This window comes from Galleria mellonella, unplaced genomic scaffold, assembly GCF_026898425.1.
Source record: "Galleria mellonella isolate WM207_F2 unplaced genomic scaffold, CSIRO_AGI_GalMel_v1 utg1634, whole genome shotgun sequence".
Taxonomy (NCBI): Eukaryota; Metazoa; Arthropoda; class Insecta; order Lepidoptera; family Pyralidae; genus Galleria; species Galleria mellonella.
The window spans coordinates 708,414-727,179 of NW_026442007.1; the positions used below are offsets into that span (position 1 = coordinate 708,414).

At 34.4% G+C, this 18,766-nt stretch overlaps 1 protein-coding gene across 3 annotated transcripts in view; it reads right to left on the reverse strand.

The window, feature by feature from the left end:
* LOC113512980 (uncharacterized) overlaps positions 1-18,766 on the reverse strand; it is an 81,949-nt gene that overhangs the window by 39,556 nt on the left and 23,627 nt on the right. For 2 of the 3 annotated variants that reach the window (XM_052892629.1, XM_052892628.1), the window contains exon 1: positions 8,822-9,113. The exons of the other annotated variant lie outside the window; for it this stretch is intronic. The gene's annotated coding sequence lies outside the window, so the exon portion shown is untranslated. Of the gene's footprint in view, positions 1-8,821; positions 9,114-18,766 lie in introns of those variants that run through there. 3 annotated transcript variants of the gene reach the window in all.

An 18,766-nucleotide genomic window follows, 5' to 3' on the forward strand; every position in this document is an offset into this window, starting at 1 on the left:
AATAGGAAGACATGTGACATTTTATTTAGATTAAATTGTTAGTGTGTGGAGCATTTAAATTTCTTATTTAAAAATAACATAATATTAATAATAAACCTATTTTCTGATATTGCTTACAACTTAGGTTACATGTTTGTTTTTATTATTTACTCCATTTTCTTGCACTTTATAATTATGTTAAAGTAAACGCTGTGAATACCTATAACAGGCGTGTGCATTAATATTGTATTGTATTTAATGTTTGTTATACCTATATGTTATAATGCAATATGCTGTTGGTGTTCCTTAAATAAATAAATAACTTGTCTTGATACGAGTTGACAGATAATTTTATTTAAATTTCAAGTAAAATTTGAATTTTTACAAAATTAATGTTATTGTTTTATTATAAAATATTATATTACACTTTATTATTTTCCCGTGTAATCCCGCTACAGATAAGACCACCCCTTCCTTTCCCGTGAGTGTCGTAAGAATCGACTAAGTGAGGAGCAGAGATAGGCAGCAGCGTCCCTCTTAAAACATCTGTAAAAGCCTAACTGCGGTTGCCAACCCGCCTGCCAAGCGTCGCAACTATTGGCAAAACCACTTATTTGTGTGCTGTAACTAATGCAAATAAGTTATTTAGTAATGAAGACTGAGAATCCCATTGCTAGCAATATACCCAACCAGGTCGACCTCCTCGCGGTTCTCCCTTGAAACTATCATGGTTAATTCCTGATGAATTCATCATGATGGGTTAACTGGCCTGTTTTCATTCTCATCTATTACTCTTCACTGGTGCTCCGCCAGCGTATACCGTTAGCGCAGGCGGGGCTACCATACCATTTTCACCAATCAAAAATAAAGGTATCTATCTATTTTAAACGTAACGTACGAAATGTGTGTAACATTTAGAAATATTATTAAAAGCGCTTTGTATTATCAGTCAGTAACTTTTTGATTATGCAGGTTCTTGCTTTGATCATTCAGAAGATCGATACCGTATATGTATAACTATAATTCTAGGTGACCCGGCAAACGTTTTGACCCCTACAGCCACATACTGGGTCAATTTTCAACCAAATTCAAAACGAAGTAGATTACATGCGGTTGTATTTACCGTAATTCCGTTAGTTGTTTTTTAAATCTACTGCAGCCTCGGAAATTTGTTATCTGTTGAGAAGAATTCGCAAGAAACTCAAAAGTTGCTCTCTTAAATCTTTTAAAAGTTTATTTAAACGTACTATGTTTAAAATTACATGGTCATGAAAAAGTCCGTGCGTTATCGACTTCTTTTTTTTGATGGGTGAAAATGGTATGGTAACCCCGCCTGCGCTAACGAGATACGCTGGCGGAGCACCAGTGAAGGGTGACAGATGAGAATGAAAACAGACCAGTTAGCCCATCATGATGAATTCATCAGGAATTAACCATGATAGTTTCCAGGGGGAACCGCAAGGAGGTCGACCTGGTTGGGTATATTGCTAGCAATGGGATTCTCAGTCTCCATTACTAACAATCCCTTTCCCCCCCGTACATGATCGACTAGCACCATGCACGTTTGTCATTCAAGTAATCGTTTAGTGTGTAATAGGCTTTGATTAAAAATGTTTATAATAACAGTTTAACATTTATTAAAAGGTAGATACAAAATGTTCTTCCGTATCTTATTATAACACTAGCGGCCCGTCCCGGCGTCGCACGGGTGGACACTTTTGACATTTCCCTTCACTGCTCTTCTCCTATTGATCGCAGCGTGATGAAAAGTATACTAAAATCTGCCCAGAAGAATGAAGAATAATTGTACCAACTTTCGTTAAAATCCGTCAAGTAATTTTTGTTTCTATAACGAACATACAGACAGACAGACAAAAATTTTACCGATTGCATTTTTGGCATCAGTATCGATCACTAATCACCCCATGATAATTGGGTGATGGGTGGATGATTTTGGAAATATATTTCATGTACAGAATTGACCTCTCTACAGATTTATTATAAGTATAGATTTAATGCCTATTCCCATAAAGTACCTATTAAATTTCTCTTAAAGATACTTCGGATATCGCGGGCCAAATTCTGGGAAACAGCTAGGAAAGATATATTTGTCTCGGTTTGTATGACTTCAATTTATACGTAACCTAACATTAACACTACGAATTTCCATTTCTGGCCAAGAAATGGACAGATTTATTTATCGTACAATATTATGGCATTACCAAATAAAGCAAGCCGTATCAAATTTAATGTCTCGCGTTTATATAAAGAAATATGACACTGTAATTTGTGGTCCGTAATTCAAATACTGACAAGCAAGGACGACGTCGAATCTAAGAAGTCAAGTATTACTGCGGTGGGTATAATTAAGCAACTATTTTTTTTTTTGATGGATGAAAATGGAATGGTAACCCCGCCTGCGCTAACGGGATACGCTGGCGGAGCACCAGTGAAGGGTGATAGATGAGAATGAAAACAGGCCAGTTAGTCCAACATGATGAATTCATCAGGAATTAACCATAATAGTTTCCAGGGGGAACTGCGAGGAGGTCGACCTGGTTGGGTATGTTGCTAGCATTGGGATTCTCAGTCTCCATCACTAACAATCCCTGTCCCTCCTATGTATTTGTTGTGTCCTAGCAGCCCGTCCCGGCTTCGCACAGGTGGACATTTTTACATTTTAAAAAGTGGCCATTAATACTCTTCAAATGGCAAAACCAACTGGTTGGTTTTTGACAATAAATCAAATTTATTTGCAAAATGTATTAAAAAATATAATCTAATTTTATAAAGGGGATTCCTTGTGTCATAATTAAAGGTTGTGTCCCGCAAAAGAATACCGGCTTCAATTGTGACAGAATCAGTTATTTTGATCTGAAAACTAAATTACTGGACCGATTTTGATAAAATCTCTATTGAACCAATCCGCGAGCATATTATTTCAGATTAAAAAGAATTTTTCAAATCTGTTCAGAATTGACGTTGTTACTGAAATTGAAATCATTTATTAGTTGCAAATATAAAAACTTATTGAATAAAAAATTATAATAATTTCATCATAATAACATATACATTTGCAATAATATTTTGTCGCTTTTTGTATATATTATAGGTGACAAATATAATAAAAAATACGACCGAATTGCGACCTTCCTTCTTTCTTAAGTCGGTTAAAAATTATAGAAATCGCTTTTTGTTTTTAGTAGAAAAAGTGTAATTATATATATATATATATATATATATATATATATATATATATATATATATATATATATATATATCAAACATTATTTATTTTAATTATTACGGAATATTTTGTTGTACATTAGTACGACTTTCACAAGCAACGTCTCAAGACAAAACTCATATTCCCACCACGAGTAACATACTTTCACTTTATTTGCCTCGGGAATTTAATTCATAACTAGCTCGTAATTGTAACTGCTATCGCGCGAATTTTGGAAGTGGGCAAACATTTTAAGATGACATCACGTGACCCATCACGTGACAACGTATCAAGATGAAACATACACCAGTTTCTAAGTTACACCTTCAAAGACGCAACTGTGAAAACCGCATCCAATTAAGTGCAGTAATTGCGTGATGGAGGAACAAACATACATGTAGATAGACAAAAGTTGTGGGTGTTTTTTTTTAATAGCTGAAAATGGGATGGCAACCTCTCCTGCGCTATTGGTACGTACTGGCGGGGCACCAGTTAGAGGTGATAGGTGGGGGTGAAAACAAGTCAGTTAGCCCATCGTGAAGAATTCCGTGAAAATTAACCACGATGGTTTCAAGGGGGTACCGCGTGTAGGTCGACCTGTTAGCAATGGAACTGTTAGATCCCATTACTAACAATCCCTTTCCCCCGAAGTTGTGGATGTTGGGAATGTACAAGTATTTAAGGATGCCGTCATTCTGTCTACCCTTAAAAAAAGGGAAAAAACGTGAATTTATAATAATAACACCTAGTGATTCCAATATTTTTACCTCGAGCTACTGCTTTAATTAAGTGAAAACTGATAGAAATTCGATTAATATCTATAACAACTCGTCGTAATTTGCATTATAATATATGTATTTAGTGTTGCCAGCTACATTTCAATATTTTATACTCCGCGTGGAAAATAAATAATAGTTTAAACATGTTTAGAGACAGTTTAAACGATCGTCGGTTTATTTTGTTCTGCATAATAATTATTTTATGTTTTTTTTTTGATGGGTGAAAATGGTATGGCAACCCCGCCTGCGCTAACGGGATACGTTAGCGGAGCACCAGTGAAGGGTGTAGATGAGAATGAAAACAGGCCAGTTAGCCCATCATGATGAATTCAACAGGAATTAACCATGATAGTTTCCAGGGAGAACCGCGAGGAGGTCGACCTGGTTGGATATATTGCTAGCAATGTCCATAATGCAGTCTCCATTACTAACAATCCCTTTCCCCCAGTTATTTTATGTTAAAACTCTGGTTTATTTTTAGGTATAACTAAGTTTAACCTGCGACTTCGTACAATTGACCGAAAAAATGTTAATTTTGCGGGATAAATAGTAGCCATTTCCTTTTCAATCTCAAATAATATCTGTATCTCAAATTTCAAGATTAATTTTGCCGTTAAGACGTTATGCACTAACAAATAAACTCTCTTTAATACTTATAATATAACTAAGGATTACAGACCATGTTGAAACCAGAGGGAGACTACAAAAGTCGATTGCTTGCGTACCTCTGTTCCATTCGTGTTTCTACCGTAAAGCAGTTGTGTTCGCATGGCTGTGTTTCGGTTTGAAGGGTGGGATATGGCGTGAATTTACTGGGTACAGAGGAATAACACCTGAGTCCTCAGGAATGGCAACGCATGGGGGGTATCATGGGCGAAACTGTATACTCTGTTATGTCCATGGTGCTGCTCATGTCTATAGGCGACGTTTACCACTTTCCATCAGGTGGACCGTCAGCTTGTTTGCCATTCTAAGTTGTATAAAAAAAATATCTATATTATATACAAATGATCAATTGTATCTTACGTTTTGTGTGTATATTTTATGCTGAAATATTTCTTCTCTAAAAACAAGGATTTTGCGTCACAAAAAAGCCGACTTCAATTATGGGAAGACCAGATTTATTTAGAAATACACATGTTTTAATTTACAAATTAAACTATTAAATAGATTTCCATAAAAATTCAATGGGAATAACCTAAAAGTGTTATCTTTCGGATAAAAAAATATTTTTCCGCATCGGTTTATAATGAATAAGGTATGAAGTAACAAGCATAAAAAAAAATCAAATTGAGAACTCCTTTTTTTAAGTCGGTTGAAAACTGCATCTGAAGGTAATATTATCAAGAGGAATGCTAAGGTACGTCATGAATGGTACCTCTGAGTCATAATCATTTCGAATGCAAATAAACACGCCCACAATATTGTTAATATAATAAATTACCTAATACTGCCATATACTGTGCTACCATATACGTTTCATTCTATTGTTATTTTATTCTATATTTAGTTTTATTATAAAAGCGAAATACAAGTGAATGAGATATCGTGGGATTTGAAAAAAAAATATTTGACCTATTTTTTTATTTATTAACCAATAAAACACTGTACAAAAGGTGAGTTAGGGGGGCGAAGGGGTTGTTAGTATTAGGGATTACCAATCCCATTGCTAGCAATAAACTCTGTCAGGTCGACCTCCTCGCGGTTCCCCCTGGAAACCATCTTAATTGGTTTATTGTTGAATTCGTCACGATGGGCTAACTGACCTGCTTTGCCCCACCGGTGTATACCGATAACGCGGGCGGGGTTACCATTCCATTATCATCCATTAAAAAAAAATGGGTTACATGCTAATCGAATTCTTTACTTTTAAACATTGGCAAGTGCAGAGATGTTTGGAGACTGTCAAATGTTATCTACATTCACACTAATTAATGCTGAACTTCCAGTGATGCGACGTTTCAAATAAGTATTTATTTTATTTATTTATTCATTAGTACAAATATGTGTACATGGCGGACTTAATGCTAAAAGCATTCTCTCCCAGTCGACCATAGGGAAGTGTCAGAATACTCGAATGTGATACTAGTAATTATTGATATATATATATATATATATATATATATATATATATATATATATATATATATATATATATATATATATACATACTACTCCATAGATTTTAATTTTTCTATTCAATTTAACCTACCCTCCAAAAATATACAAATTGGTAATCTGTAATTCGCTAATGTGTAGTGTAAATATATTTTTTTGAATTCTAGATATAAGTTGTTGTTTCCAGATGTAATATTAAAATAAAATAGAAATAACAATCTGAGGGCCTACTACTAAATTTCGGAGCCAAACGAAACAGAAATTTGATGTTAAAATTACATAATACATGCCGTTTGGAAATATTAGAAATGTTAAAATATCGTTCCTTTGGACTTTTATGATAGGATGTATGACGAACGAAATGTTTAAACTCCATTTATTGGTCCGATTTTGGTATAAACAAAAACACGAAATTGAGTCCGAAATTTCGGAACTTCAATTCATGGTAGACCCGCTGTTTGGTAGTTTAGTTTCAAAACAAAATAAGTGTTTTTGACTAATTAAGTAGATTTTTTAAAAGTGCTAAAGCTCTCAAAAAGACATTTCCCAAATTTCAAAAGCCCATTTCACTTTTCGCCGAAATTTTGCGAACACAATTTATATTCCTTCGGTAATGATACGGTAATTTCAAAAGTTTATAAATTAAAAATTTTACCAGACGCTTTCAAACTTTCTTTCCCTTCCAATTGGTTAAGAGCCTCTAAGTTTATCACTTAACAAGGTGTCTTGTTTCAACCATTGTTTAATTAAACGGTTATTTATCTATTCTTGTGACTATTGTCGGTGACCAACTGTCTGTGGTTCCGTTGAACGTCTACTAAACTCCGAAGGGCGTTGACTCTGCAAATAGAGCCCATCTCATGCTATCCGAGTCTATGTACTGATATTATTAAGACGAGAGATTTAAAAAGTCAAAATTTGATTTTAATAATTCTTTCATCCGTATAAATAACATTTAATTGTCGAGGGATGGGCAGCAGTTTTATTAAAACAACAGCAAAGCCTAATTGCGATTGCCAATCCGCATACCAATCGTGGCAACTACTGGAAAAACATCCTTATAGGGGAGGCCTATGTTCAGCATTGGACAGTTATTGGTAAGAGGGTATTGCCAGTAGTTGCCACGCTTGGCAGACGGGTTGGCAACCGAAGTTTGGGTTTAAAGAGGGATATTGCTGCCCATTCCTATACCAAAAGCCCCCTTAATCACCTCTTAAGACATCCACGGGAAAGGAAGTGGTGGCCTACCCTATGCCGGGACTTACATGGCTAATAATACACTATTTTTTTTTTATACAACTTAGAATGGCAAACAAGCTGACGGCCCACCTGATGGAAAGTGGTAACCGTCGCCTATAGACATGAGCAGTACCATGGACATAACAGAGTATACTGTTTCGCCCATAATACCTCCCATGCGTTGCCATTCCTGAGGACTCAGGTGTTGTTCCTCTGTACCCAGTAAATTCACGCCATATCGCACCCTTCAAACCGAAACACAGCCATGCGAACACAACTGCTTCACGATAGAAACACGAATCGGATAGAGGTACTCAAGCAATCGACTTTTGTACAAAGTCTCCCTCTGGTAAAAAAATAAAAAGCAAAAACGTGTCGAATACCTTCTTCATGTGGAAACGTCCACTCTCTCCCTGTCTTTAAAGAAAAGTGTTATTCACTTAAAAACCACGTTGTGGTCGATTGTGGTGGTGAAACAGTTACATAGTCTATTACTGTCTGCCAACACATTTCGAGTGTATTGAATGTTTTTCACACGCTCCAAGTGTACGCGCGTTTTGATGTTAGATTTGAAATGGATGGTAATTGTTAATTAACCTTTAATTAACTATTTATTGTTTGTTACGTGAATGTGGTTTCAAGCGCGCTGTATTTGTAAATTTTTATATTCCGTTGACAAGAAAGGCAGTAAGGCTAAAAAACAAATGAGAACTTAAAAAATCCTCAAAGGCCAAAAGGCCTCAAAAGTGGCCCATTTTTGAGGCTCGATGTTCTATCAATATTTGCTGTTTACAATTAGCTGACAGACCATTTCTTGTCAGCTAATTGTCAATATTCATATAATTGTCAATTGTCTATATATATATATATATAGATATATATATATATATATATATATATATATATACCACTGATGTGGCAAACCTGGCAAAACAAAGCATATGGCCCACCTGATGGTAAGCGGTTACCGTATCCTATGAAGCCTGTAATACCAGGTACTTACGTATTAAATGTATCTTGACATATTATAAGACAAAATAAATATAAAAGTTATAAAAGAATTTCTCCTAACTATTTATCACGCAAAATTAATAATCTAAGCTTAAAAAAATAAAAAATATTCATTGAAAATACTCCTTTTAGAAGTCGGTTAAAAAAGGCTAAACAAAATATGATTAAACATGTGTCACTATGTTCGTAGAGGATAATCTTCAAACCATCCAAACGATTTCAATTACTTTTGTGTATGTATATATGGTTGATTTTAGTTTGAAATATAGGTTAGTTTTGGCTCAACAAATCCATTTGAAGTCGGGACAAGTCGCAAAGTTAGTAATAACATTTACGTAAGTATAATAAAATTAATAACATAAAAACAAAGTCAGGCCTCAAGATGTGATGTACAACGGTATTTATATTTTCATGAAATTGACACATTTTTTATTTATTGCCAAATTTAGCAACAAAACTAGATTATTACATTAGTAGACAATATTTTAATTTTTTAATTCTTCTTCACACCTGACCCACATTACGTGTTTACATGCACTCGCGATAATTTTTTTTTATTAATTCGAATATTTCAAATATAGAACACGATTAGCACACAGACACTCGCGAATTAAAAAGTTACATAATCTATGATTACATTATTTCAAATTAAGAACACATTTTATTGTTTTATGCGGCCAGTTATAATTAGTCGAGTATCACATTATGAACATAGTACAGTAGTACGGTAGAGCACATAGAGGCTTGAGCGCACGAATTACACTGAACAATGCGTACATTGGGACACGGAGATTCGCTTTCGTAGCCTCAAGTCAGAACTGTGACGCAGCGCTGAGAAAAAACAGAGGTGGCCTTATTGTTTGAACAAAGTGTGTTAGTGCAAATATTGTAGCTACAGTTCATTATACTTCCATGGCTACTGTTTTGAGATATATATGGTAAAAAGACATATACCTACCCACGTAGCAGTACAAATATAAAAAAAAAAACACTTGGACGATTTATGAGTTTATTATGTGTTAGATACGTAATAATATGGTTCTGAAGCTGTTTTTTTTTTAATTTATATTGTATTAACCTTCTGCTATGTTATTCAAATATTATGAACTTATAAAAAGTCCAACAAAATTCAAAGAATAATTTCTGGTAGCATTCAGAAGTTTTTTAATTCATTTGTAGAGATTCAAATGAAAAAGTGTTTTGGGTGTCTATCTGTTGTGTGATAGGATTTAAACATTTGCAATATAAATCAGCTTATTACGTAATTTTACAGAGATCTGTCAAAAAAAAATCGAGAAAAATTATAGTTATAAATTTTGTTGAATTTATTTGATATTAAAAACTGGGCTGTTCATGTATAGGTATAAGCGATAGTTACCATTTACCATCAGGTGGACCGTAAGCTTGTTTGCCATTTTAAGTATCACTAGCGTTTCCGTCCGTCTTCGCTTGAATAGATAGAGTTTTTTAAAGTAATATATAGTCTATGTTACTCACTAATAATGCAGCTTTCTACAGCTGAAAGAATTTTTAAAATCGGTTTAGTAGTTTTTGAGTTTATCCATTTAAAACAATACAATCCAATCTTTCCTCTTTAGAATATTAGTATAGATTTTATACAACTTAGAATGGCAAACAAGCTGACGGCCCACCTGATGGAAAGTGGTAACCGTCGCCTATAGACATGAGCAGTACCATGGACATAACAGAGTATACTGTTTCGCCCATGATACCCCCCATGCGTTGCCATTCCTGAGGACTCAGATGTTATTCCTCTGTACCCAGTAAATTCACAAATAATTAGTATAGATGAAAAGAAAGAAAAAGATAATAATGCCAGTATCGAGTCTAAAAGTGAGTAGCTCTATATTTCGGTGGTGCGGTACCGTCCGTCTGTCACAGGCGGCTGGGCCATCTAATGTGCTGCGGTCGAGCTCGGCTGCCCACCATGCTTCGGGGACCAAGAAGCAGCCAGTGTGTTGAACCTGCCTGCTACGTGGTGAAGCTCCGCGTACTCACCTATTATTATCACATTTTGTTGCAAACCGACACAGGGTTTATGGTGTTTTATCATTATTTTGAAATTTTATTTATTTATTTATTTATTTACTATTTATTGCACCACTCAAAGAATAATACAAAGATATAGACACCAGAGGGAGACTTTGTACAAAAGTCGTTTGCTTGGGTACAGTGAAGCAGTTGTGTTTGTATAGCTGTGTTTCGGTTTGAAGGGTGGGATATGGCAATGAATTTATAGGGTACAGAGGAATAACACCCGAGTCCTTACGAATGGCAACGCATGAGGGGTATCATGTGGAAGGAACAGTATACTCTGTTATGTCCATGGTACTGTTCATGTACCATGTATGTGCATAAAAAAAATATTACACTTGCTTAATTACGGAGTACAAGAGGTGGTCTTATCGCTAAAGCAATCTCTTCCAGACAACCTTTGAGTAGAGAAGAAAGAAAAAAGTATGAAGAAATGTGTTTTCTCCTTGTTTATTTTTTCCATTCTTATATAATATATAGTTACATCAGGCAGATCAAGGAAGGAGTTGGTGTCGTGTCGTATCAAGAGGTGAAGAGACTCGCTGAAAATCGTAGTGAGTGGCAAGAGCTCCACCGACAAGAGCGCAGCTCTTAAATAGGATAGATAGATAGATATATATACATATATTGAGTTAGTCTGGACATTGATGACTGGCCATTGCGATATCGCTCATATTAGTCAGATATCTATGTTTATTACGAGCGGGTTCTTGTATTTAATATTATATATTGGATAATCGATATGTAATATATCTGTTATTGACGCAATATATGTTTAGATATTGTGACTATAATATATAGATATTAGGGGGAGAAGGGATTGTTAGCAATGGGGGTTACCAATCCCATTGCTAGCAATAAACTCTCCTCCTCGACCTCCTCGCGGTTGTTGTATTGTTGAATTCGTCACGATGGGCTAACTGACCTGCTTCGTCCTCACCTATCATGCCTCACTGGTGCCCCGCCAGTGTATACCGATAGCGCGGGTTGGTAACCCCACCCGCGCATATATATATTATATATATATATATATATATATATATATATATATATATAGTTATATAATACCCAATCGTTACAAAATTTTGTATGCAAGTAATATATGAATGAAGAGAGAAGGGCATAGGTTATTTTTTATCCTGGTCAGCGAACATATTCGGGTCACGCAGATAAAGCCACGAGTAGAACTAATAGATTACTAAATCTATGGAGAAAAATCAGTAAAAAGTAAATGGAATTAGTAAAGCAAGCGAAGTGATTGTTTCCGGAAGGGATCCTTGTATGGTCACAGTCGAGTTGGCTGCTCGCTCACGTTATGGTTGAGGCGACTGTGATTTGCTATCATTATATCACTTGCTTAGTTCATCGGTGGTAACTATTCATGTATATTACTTTTAAGTTCCAAAAATATACAAGATTTTGCTCCATTTAACCCTTCTTTGCGTAATAGTGGAAATTTCCATCATAACATTGAATGCCCAAAAATTATATAAAAGACCAAGTTCACTTTAACTTGATCGTGTCTGGATACCTTTTTAATGTGCATTGTAAAAAAAACATAGCTGTCAAATTTATTTTTTAACCATTTGTCCTTTAATTTTGAACATGAATTATATCACCTTGATTTATTTCACCAATAAAAAAATCATGCAAAGAATGGTTAAAGAATAACACAAAAATGTATATTACATTTATGAAGCACGAAAGTCTTATTGCTAAAGCAATCTCTTCCAGAAAACATTTGGGTAGAGGAGAAAAAAGACGGTAGCGATTGGAGCAAGAAGTAATAAAAAGACTAAAAAAAAACGCTCTTGTCAATAAAACATATGCAAATAACTATATACACACTTTACATACATCTCTGCATTGCTGCAGAGATGGGAGCAAGCGACTGCAACAGTTTTTACTAATGCATTTATTTACGAACCTATGGTTTTTACAACACAGGGTGCAAACGAGCATGCAGCTCACCTGATGGTAAGTGACTACCGTCGCCACTGATCACCCACAACACCAACGGCATCGCAGGTATACTGCCGGCCTTTTAAAAAGGAATATGCTCTTTTGTTGAGAGTTATTATGTCGTATCGGTTCGGAAATACTGCTGCTGGAAGTTGATTTCAAAGAGTGGTTGTGCGTGGAAGAAAGTGCCTCGAAAACGCACGGTGAAAGACCGCCGTGCGTTTTCTAAAAGATGTTTGTTTTATTTTAAATAAATTATTTAATTCTTCTTCAATGTAACTAATTGTAAATAAATAAATATATATTATATTATTATATTGTAATATTATTTCTTAGAATATATAGATAGAGCATCGAGCCTCAGAAACGGGTCAACATTTTGTCAGCTAATAATCAAGTTGCTAATTGTCAAATCAAACCCGCGCGATGCCGGGCAGATCGCTAGTTATAGAAATAAATTGCCAAAGAAAATCATAGTTGTTAAGGCTGTTATAGTTACCTCCCGTTACTATTGCCCATCAATGTTTTTCTACTAGGTTACAATAACTCACATGTTCCACATATCTCGACGGACCGAATACAATCAGATTATATTATAATTTCTTACTTATTATTCCTGTTGGTGTCCATGATTTCTCAGTTATTATGGACAGTCTATTTATCCGATTGCTGGAAAAAAGGTGGACTATGTTTTTACATGTATATGTGTAGGTTTAGAACTTTGGAATAAATTATGGTTTAATGATTTTAAACATAGAATGGTAAACAAACTAATTGATGAAATCTACTTGATGATAATTAAAGATTGTGACCTACAAAAAAAGACTTCAGTTATGAAAAAACCAGAGGGAGACTTTGTACAAAAGTCGATTGCTTGGGTACCTCTGGTCCATTCGTGTTTCAACCGTGAAGTAGTTGTGTTTGCATGGCTGTGTTTCGGTTTGAAAGGTGGGATATGGCGTGAATTTACTGGGTGAGAAATAACACCCGAGTCCTCAGGAATGGCAACGCATGGGGGGTATCATGGGCGAAACAGTATACTCTGTTATGTCCATGGTACTGCTCATGTCTGTAGACGACGGTTACCACTTTCCATCAGGTGGGCTGTCAGCTTGTTTGCCATTCTAAGTTGTATAAAAAAAAGCTAATTATTAATCGATTTAAAATCTACTGAAACGATTTTGATAAAATTTCTACGGGATCTGTAAGAATATTCTTTTAGGTAAACAAAAATTTATAACAAATCGGTTTATAACTAACGAAGTTCTGAGGTGTCAGATATAAAAAAAATACAAATGAATTTAAAAACTTCTTTTTTTTTGAAGTCGGTTGAAAAATAGTATGAATGAATGAAAAATGAAATGAATAATTTCATTTCTTTTTTGCAATGTCTATCTATTCTCATTTTCGTGTACAATATAGTATATCTTATATATGTGTAAGTATATTTGTTATTAATATAAATTTATTTGTTTATATATGTAAATTTAATTTTATTATTATCTCTTTATTACCTCTTATTCTTTGTTTTTCTTTCTTTTCTCAATGTCCTCTACCCAGAGGTTGTCTGGAAGAGACTGCTTAGCGACAAGGACGCCTTTTGTATCACTTTTCATCAAAATTAACTATATTTACTATTTTATAAATAATGCAATTAAGTAAAAATATAAATAAATAAATAAGAATAATGAAATGAAATAAAATGAAATATTTATTTGCTTTTAACAGATATTTAACATAATAAATGCCATGCGATAGAACTTTTTGGCATCTGTTTAATTGCCTTCAAATTGTAGGCGTGCAAATTTAATGTATTAATTAAATAGGCGAAAAAGACTAATGTAATAATAATAATAATGTAATAATAATAATAATGTAATAATATATAATTTAAAGTCAACCATTGCTTGGCTAAGGCCCGCATGGTTGAACATTTACCCCCATAGAAAGGGAGATGTTAAATACAATATATATTTAAATAATAATATAATAGTAATAATAAGCACCATTATTAAGATTAAAAAAGAAATAAATTTAAACCAATTATGAAAATAACATCCGAATAATTTCATTTTCATAGAAATTTCACTGAAATACCTCACGAGCGAACACAAACACAGCTAAACAAGCACAGCTGTTTAGTCACAAAAACATGATTGTAACAGTCATGTATGCAGAAAAATTGTTTGCCTATCGTCTGTGTATAGTCTGGTCTCTGTACAAAATTTGTTTTAATATTCAAAGTTCAAGGTTAAAATGTGTGACATATGACGACGATAAATTGTCAACATTTGTAAAAAATGATTGCATTTGTGAAATTCAAGAGATAGGAATTGTTCGGATTGATACCTGCCATAAACTAAAATTTCACCCCAACCATCTGGACGAGTGGCGGTCCTCCACCGTGCGTTTTTCAAGACACTTTCTCCCACGCACAATCACTCTTTGGAATCAACTTCCAGCAGCAGTATTTTCGAACTGATGCGACAACATAACCTTCAAGAAAAGAACATATTCCTTTTTAAAAGGCCGGCAGCACACCTGCAATGCCTTTAGTGTTGTGGGTGATCATGGGCGGCGGTAGTCACTTACCACCAGGTGAGCTGCATGCTCGTTTGCCCCTTGTGTTGTAAAAATAATAACTTTTTTACCTTGTCATGTTCGCAAAAAGAGGTTATTTTGTAAAAAAAATGTAATTAATGTAGTATCAGCATAACATAACTGGAAATATAATATAACGAAGAAATGAAATAATTTTTTAGCTATGGGAGATGGAAAATGCGATAGAGGTGTTGAAAGGAAAAATAAAAATGGGTAATATTTAAATATGTAGCTTTACACCGATTTCCTCAAAAGATGCAAACATAATCAACCGATTTATAAAAGGATTTTTTATATATATATTATATATTTATATTTTATTTTCTATTTTTTTTATGTTTGTTACCTCATAACTCCGTCAGTTCTAAACCGATTTGGTAATTCCTTTTTTTATCTATAAAGATATACTTATAGATTAGTCTCGTAGAAATTTTATCAAAATCGGTTTAGATTTTAAATTAATGGTTAAGTTAATGTTATTTATTATAAGTGTCAAAGTTTAATTTAATAATTTATATCTGGTGCAAACTAATATTGTTGAAATTTTGTAGGCCCTGGTTGCCTTGATTAAAAAATTTATTATTATTACTATTTAATCAAAACAACTGGTTTTATCACAATTGAAGTCGGTTTAAGATATTCAATTATAAAAAAAAAAAACTGTTTTCTACGGCTTTACTTGTATGTTTTGAATTCATCTGCACATATCTGGAACGTGAGGAGGGTGTAAATAATTGGATATTATGATTATTGTTTTTCACGAACGCTCAGGTGATGGAATGAGTTCTCTGTCGAGATTCTTTCAAGAGATTACAGCATGGGGTTCCTCAAAAGGGGGGTAATGTGGTTTCTTCAGGGTCGACAACGCGCGTATGAAATTAGAAAAAAAATCTTATTATTTATAATATTTAATATATAAGTATGTTACTGTAGGGTATTAGATTTATATAGTAATTTAATTACGTAATTGTAACTTTACACGGTATATGATATATTCTTTAGCAATATAAAGGTTGTAAGCCTCTTAGTAATAAATATAAATGAAGCACAAGTACACTTAGTTCATTTACTTTAGATATCATACTATTAAATCATATATTTACTTATTTTACTTTATATTTGATATAATAACAAATAATATAACATAAATACCCAACTTCTGTTAGTCCATTGACACTTTTTAGAAATTTTGAAAATTATTCCGTCTGCTCTGTCCTAAAATAATACACTGAAATGTTGGACCCAACGTGGTGAGAAGCGGTGCGCCACGCGTGGCGGAGCGTGACGTGGTGTAACTGCGATGTAGTAACCACACGGTTACATACTATGTGTGGTAAGTATGGTGGTGATTAACAATTACTAGCAATGAAAGGAATATTCCTTCCTTCTAATATAAGAAACATCGAGAACCTTCTTATGCCCTTATGCTATGCTTCTAAGCCCCCATTAAAAGTGGTTCACTCCATTGAAATGACGATCTCCAATGTTTTGTTTTTTACTGAATGATAATGGAATGGTAACCCTACTTGTCTGCGCTAATGATGTAAGCTGGCGGGGCATCAGTGAGGGATGATAGGTGAGAATGAAAAGGCAACTCCGTTAGTCCGTCGTGATGAATACGCTTGGAATTCAGCATGCTGATTTCTAGAGGGGAACACGGGGAGGTCCACCTGATTAGGTATATTGCTTGCAATGAGGCCCATAGACTTCATTACCAACGATTCTTTTCCGCCTCCCAAATGTCTCCAAAAAAAAAAAAATCAGTGGATGCAGGTAGTATTCTAAATTGATGATAGTGACATAGTATTTCCGCCTGCGCTATCGGTATACGCTGGCGGGGCACCAGTGAGACACCAGTGAGGGATGATAAGTGAGGATGCAATGGTAGCTGCCAATAGTGACGAATTTCATAATAATAAACCACGATGGTTTCCAGGAGGAATTGCGTGAAGGTAACCTGTTAGAGTATATTGCTAGAAATGGGGTTGTTAGAGCCCTATAATAACAATTCCCTTCCACTTTAACCACGATAGCTTCCAGGAAGAACCTCGTGGAGGTTGACCTGGCAGGTCACCAGTGGACTGTTGACGGTTGAAATGATGATGACTGGGTATGAAAACTTATTTTTTTTTTATATAACTTAGAATGGCAAACAAGCTGACGGCCCACCTGATGGAAAGTGGTAACCGTCGCCTATAGACGTGAGCAGTACCATGGACATGACAGAGTATACTGTTTCGCCCATGATACCCCCCATGCGTTGCCATTCCTGAGGACTCAGGTGTTATTCCTCTGTACCCAGTAAATTCACGCCATATCCCACCCTTCAAACCGAAACACAGCTATGCAAACACAACTGCTTCACGGTAGAAACACGAATGGGATAGAAGTACCCAAGTAATTGACTTTTGTACAAAGTCTCCCTCTGGTTCCTCAGTCCTCCGTCCCTCTTACTTAGTTACTAACTTACTTAGTACTTATAAATGACATCACAGTATATATACGAGTACTGTAAATTTTGTTGTAATTCACGCGGGCAAAGTCGCAGGATTCTGCAGTATCATATTACAGCGATGTTCCGATATGTTTTGCGTAACGAAATATATTTATAAAACGTGAGTTTAAATTCGTTACCATAATAATCCAATTACTGTAATTATTAAATAGATAATGATTTGGCCGCACAGCTTTCGTGTGATACATTCTATTAAATTTAACCTTTAAAGCTAGGGTTGCCACTATAACCTTTATAACTATTTTTTAATTTGCTATATTTTTCATACTTTCTGTTTTTTTTTTTTTTTTTTTTATTATAATATCAATGATTAAATTAGATAAAAATATAACAATAAACGACAATTTGTACATTGCCGTTAGTTGGTCTGTGTTACTTTTCTTATAAAAAAAAAAAAAAAACTGTAAACTAAATTTTTTAGTACAATCAACTATTAATTTATTATATTCTCATTTGGGGAGTAGGAATTAAAATAAGGAGCTGAATTCTCTGAATATATATATATATATATATATATATATTTACTATTTTAGGTTATATTAATGACTAGACATATAAAAAAAAATTCTAGGTGAAATTACCAAGGAATGTAAGATAAAAAAGTCCAGCTGCCAAGAGCGTAGTAAACTTTATAAATACCGTCTGGTCCCCACATAGAACAGGCCATCCCTTTCTTTCCCGTAGGTGTCGTGAGAGGCGACTGAGGGAGGGCGATGGATGGGCAGCAGCGTCCCTCTTAAAACATCTCTGAAAGTTAACCGCGGTTGCAAATCTACATGCCAAGCGTGGCAACTACTGGCAAATCCCCCCAAGGGAGGCTTATGTTCAGCAGTGGACAGTTAAAGGCTGATGTGATGATGACGATAAAAAAAATATTAAGTAAAATTATCAAAGAACGGAAAGTAAAAAGTTTCATGCAGATGAAGAGAGTGCAGTAAACTCTATAAATGTAAAAAAAAACAAAAAAAAAATACATATCTTGGGATATATTTCTTTTTTATTTCATCAAGACACAACAAACATAGTTACTTTCACATTCATTAAAAAAAAGTGATTTAAAAAGATTTTAAGCAGTTCACATTATTTTTTTATTTACTCAAGTATACTTCCATTTGAACTCACTTCGTCTTAATTGACATATGTCTTGTATTACGCATTTTTACGTCGACTTTCACTTAATTTGCAAAATTAAAATACTCTTTACTCTTTAATAAATATAGTCGATATTTGTTAAAGAGTAATATACCAGAGGGAGACTTTGTACAAAAGTCGATTGCTTGG